Source organism: Salmo salar, chromosome ssa06 (assembly GCF_905237065.1).
Source record: "Salmo salar chromosome ssa06, Ssal_v3.1, whole genome shotgun sequence".
Lineage (NCBI taxonomy): Eukaryota > Metazoa > Chordata > Actinopteri > Salmoniformes > Salmonidae > Salmo > Salmo salar.
The window spans coordinates 47576868-47581758 of record NC_059447.1 but is presented as its reverse complement, the minus strand read 5'-3'; the positions used below and the strand labels follow the sequence as shown (position 1 = coordinate 47581758).

Below are 4891 nucleotides of genomic sequence, written 5' to 3'. Positions count from 1 at the left end.
TAAACCCCGCCCCATGTGGAAATATTATTGGGTAGTACAACGGTCACTCAACAGACTATCCAATCATTAGTCACAAAGAAAACAGCATATTATTAGCACTCCAGCCCAGCAGGTGGCGACAGTGGAAAATCTGATATGCTCGTGCATGGCCAAACCTATAGGTGAAAGGTTATCAAAACGTCGACAAACACAAAAGCGCTAGCCAGGCGCAGACTAGCCACTCAACAGACTATCCAATTGGATTATTTCAAATGGCTAAAATACAGTTGTTGAGAATGTTTCTCAACCAGCGTTTAACATCAGCTGCTGAGGAGACATTTGTGGCTGTTGAGAAAACGATAGCAGAGTACCTGGAAGAAGTGTGTCCAAAAGAGGAGAATGGCCGTCTACAGAGGCAGCTTTATATCGTTCTCAAACCACCAGAGATACAATTACATAGGACAGGTTTGTCATTAGCTATTACATTTTTTCCTGTTGACATCAATATTATGCGACATTGGCCATCTTTTTTTATTACATTCGAGCACGATACACATCATGTCTTGCTGAAGGACACATTTTGTATAATGTTGCATACATGGAAATGTAATTATGGTCTCATGTCAGCTTTTACTTTTTTGTTGAATCCTTTCTCCTCTCCAGACCTTCAGCAGCTCTCTCTCACTGTCTTCGAAGAGGAGGTTCCCCCTGAACAGCAACACTGTGAGCAGGAGTGGAGCCCCAATCTGGGGAAAGAAGACCCAGAGCCCACACAGATTAGAGGAACAACAGGTGCAACACAGGACCAGTCAGGAGGAAGAGTTTCATAATGACACCTTCATAATTAGCTCTGACTGTGAAAAGTGACTATGATCAGGATGAGGATTTATGTCAGCCCTCACATCTTTACCAAACCCAAAGTGAGGAATATGAACAGGGAGCCTCTCTACCTAGCCCCTCATCGGAACAGATCAAAGCTGAACCTGATGTAGAGGGCTACAGAGTATTAGAGCTAACGAGTGGCTCTCAGCCCCTCTCTGCAGTAAATCCAGACTGTTCTCCAATCCCAAGTGAATACAGGGAAGGTGTCAAAGAAGAGGAAACAGAACCTTGGATTAGGTTTAAGCCACTCAAATCAAAGAAGGCACAGAAAATAACAAGCCAAATCTCCGGCATCTGGAAAAAAGGAAGGAAATCCACAGTCATTCCATTTGAGCCCACACAGTCAAAGCCTCAAACAGTCAAAGCCACACCCTGTTGGTGTGGTGTGTGTGGAAATAAATGTTACTGAGTTTTTTAATAAAACATACACGAGAACACACAGATGATATAGACCTAGATTGCCTTTGTGGTGTCTGTGGAAAACACTTTGAGTCCAAAGAAATTCTTATAGACCATCTCCAAACTCACACAAAAAATATTTTTCTCTTATGTGGTCAATGTTTCAACTGGACTAGTAATCTGAAAAGACATATGATGATACACACAGGGGGAAGACCCCGTTGTTGCAGTGACTGTGGCAAAGGCTTCAGGTCGAGTGATTGTCTGACAAAGCATAGGAGGATTCACACAGGGGACAAACCGTTTCCTTGCCCGGTTTGCCATCGTGGTTTTAACAGACGAGATAACCTGAAAGTGCATATGAGAGTTCACACAGGGGAGAGACCGTATATGTGTTCTGAATGCTATAAATGTTTTGCCACGTTAGCTTCACTGAATAAGCACCAGACAATGCACAAGGAGGAATGACCGTATGTGTGCACTGATTGCGGTACGCGCTTGAATCCCAAAGAAGGCACATGAGTGTTCACAAGAAGGAGAATGCAACATGACAATGCCTTGTATGGGTTATGGTATCAGAAGATTGAGGTGCATTCTAACCAACATTGGACAGGAGAACAGCCCTTCAGGACAAATGCATTGCATTATGGAATCAGCACAGTAGTATCCATTACCCATTAGTTAGTTTACCAACCGCAAATAGCAGACAGGTTATTTATGTGCATGTGTTTCTATAAAGGGTCGCATTCTGTATCTTGTTGGCAGCCACGCTCATTTTTTATTTTATTTTTATAAATCCACAGTGGGACGCATTTAATTGGCTGGGATGCTGGATCCGGACAGCCCAAATCCAGGCCTACGTAAACCCGACCACAGAAGTGATCTGTATAGATTAGAGCTAATGTTGACCTGTTATGATGGGAATGAAAATTATCTTCTCAACATTCTGAATAAAGTTAGCATTTTTGGTCTCAATTTCAACTAGTGATTCAATTGTGTGCTATTCTGCTTTTCTCCATTCCCATTGGTGATTGAGAGACTTCCATGGCACATTTGGTCTTTGACTGTGATGCTGCAGACTGAACCAAAGCCATTATCTGCAATGTTCTGAACATTTCACATGACTGAATACACACTAGGACATTCTTCAAAAAGGACTCGACATGAATTCAAAATTCAATGAGAAGCAATAGAATTTCAACCAATCATGTCTTTTTTATTGAATAGCTATTAACAAGAATTACACTGACTTACAACTTCAACTTGCTGTTCAAAACAAGAAGTTTCACATAATGCTGCATTCTCGCCTGCAGCTCATCATAAAATACATAACATGGCTGAAAAATATGACTATATATCATAAAACATTTGCAAGACATTTGAGATTTTGATATGGTGGTGTTGTTCCAGACAGCCATTTTTTTCAATGGGGATACACATCTTGGAAGATTAAAACACATAGGAACACTTCACCAGGCTTTGTGAGATATGATCATCTGCAACATGATTGCAATAAACACGACCTGGAACGGACCCATTTTCCACCCTAACTTTACCTCCCTGAGCATGACAAAGTCAGGAATTGCTTGGCCCATTTCACTTTCACGCAAAGACAAACAGAAACAACAATAACAGACAATGATAAATAAAAAACAATGAACAAAGATTGTATTTATATCAACCCCTGCAAAAACAACTTGCAATTTGTCATCTCTGTACTGCAGCTCAACCTATCACATCTCCAGATATTCCACATTTGATTGCCAACTATCTTTTCCTACCTCCCTCCTTCCTGTCTTTTCTTCCACCCCCCTTCCTTGATCCTCTTTGACCTTTCCCTTCTCTAGATCTCCTCTCCCCCACTAGTCCCAGACCCTTCTGGAGCTGTGCAATGCTCACTCTCTGGATCCATGTTGAGGGATAGGGGTCTTCCTGGGGTTAAGCTCAGAGTGACCACCAGAGCCTCTCCTGGGGGTCCCAAATCGAAGAACATTTCTGGTAAGGAGCATGGCATTTGTTGTTGACCTTGCGTCCCTGAGTGAAAGAAACGGAAAACTAATTGTAATGTGAATTCTATTGCGTTCTTAGTCTTATATAACTGCATTCTGTAACTGCCTTTATGAGTTCCCAAATGAGTAATCAACACAGTGTTGTAGGTTGACATTTTACTTGTTGACCACAATACTGACATACTGTATGACCACATTCTTCAAACAAGCAGACTGTCACCAACATCATGCATGAGCTTACCTGTTGTGGAGTGAAGCACATGAGCAACCTCAATGTTACCTTCAGGGAGAAAATATCACAGTTATTGTCATTAAAAAACAATACAGACAACAATAAAACGATTCTTTCAGAGTTCAGATGTTGAGTAAAGCAAGCATAGAATAAACTGATTTAATCATGCTTTCAAAATACAAGCGTCTGATGGTGGGAATGTATAAGAAGCCAAGTGAATAAATCAACATGCATCCATAATCAATAGACATCTGTTTATCAAAATGAGAATTAAAATATATAATGAAAATGAAATATAAGAAAACAAATAAAAACATTAATATATTTACTTGATTTTCCCTGTTGCGTAGTGACTTGCCTGTCTACCACACATATGAATACCTCTGAATTTGTTTTCCTTTTTGTTTTAAATGTGCATGTGATGTTATCCCACAAAAGCAATAAACATTTCAAGTGAATATATTTACTTGAGCTGGGGGATCCTTTATGGTCTATTCAGAGCCAGGGCTAAAGGAGGCTGACCTTGGTGTGTCTCTCTGGGAGTCTGCTGGTTCAGGAAAGGCGCGCCCTCAAAGCATGAACAGCTGTTGTGTTTTCAGACATTTTCAATCTTTCTCTAGCCCAGGCCATTATCCCCAATTCCACTATCCTCCCAGTGCCCAAGAAAGGGAAAGTAACTGAACTGAATGACTGCATCACCTCCTCCCTCCCCGACACACTCGACCCTCTCCAATTCGCCTACCACCCAATAGATCCATGGACGACGCAATCACCATTGCACTGCACACTACCCTCACCCACCTGGACAAGAGGAATGCATACCATCGTGTCTTAACTCGTCACAATGCTCACAGCTCCGGGACTGAACTCCCGAAGCAACTGGGTCCTGGACTTCTTGACGGGCCGACCCCAGGTGGTGAAGTTAGACAAGATTACCTCCTCCACACTGATCCTCAACACGGGGGCCTCACAAGGGTGCGTCCTCAGTCCCCTCCTGTACTGCCTGTATACCCACGACTGCGTGGCCTCACACAGTTCCAACTCCATCATCAAGTTCACTGATGACACAACAGTAGTAGGCCTGATTACCAACAACGACGAGGCAGCCTACAGGGAGGAGGTTGCCAGGTAAACAACCTCTCCCTCAACGTCAGCAAAACAAAGGAGCTGATTGTGGAATTCAAGAACGCCCCCATCCTTATCAATGGGACCGCCATGGAGACGGTCAAAAACTTCAAGTTCCTCAGCGTACACATCTCCAAGGAGCTGAAATGGTCAAACCATACTGTGTTGAAGAAGGCACGACAGCGATTCTTTAACCTCAGAAGGCTGAAGAAATGTTGCCTGTCCCCGAGGGCCCTCATAGTGTTCTACAGGAGCACCATCGAGA

General features: G+C 42.7%; 1 long non-coding RNA gene across 1 annotated transcript; it reads left to right on the top strand.

Moving 5' to 3' along the window:
- The first annotated feature begins 150 nt into the window (after positions 1-150).
- Positions 151-2235, top strand: LOC106607543 (uncharacterized). Its single transcript, XR_001329223.2, has 2 exons — positions 151-444; positions 643-2235. It is a non-coding gene; the product is annotated as an uncharacterized lncRNA (long non-coding RNA).
- The last annotated feature ends 2656 nt before the right edge of the window (positions 2236-4891 follow it).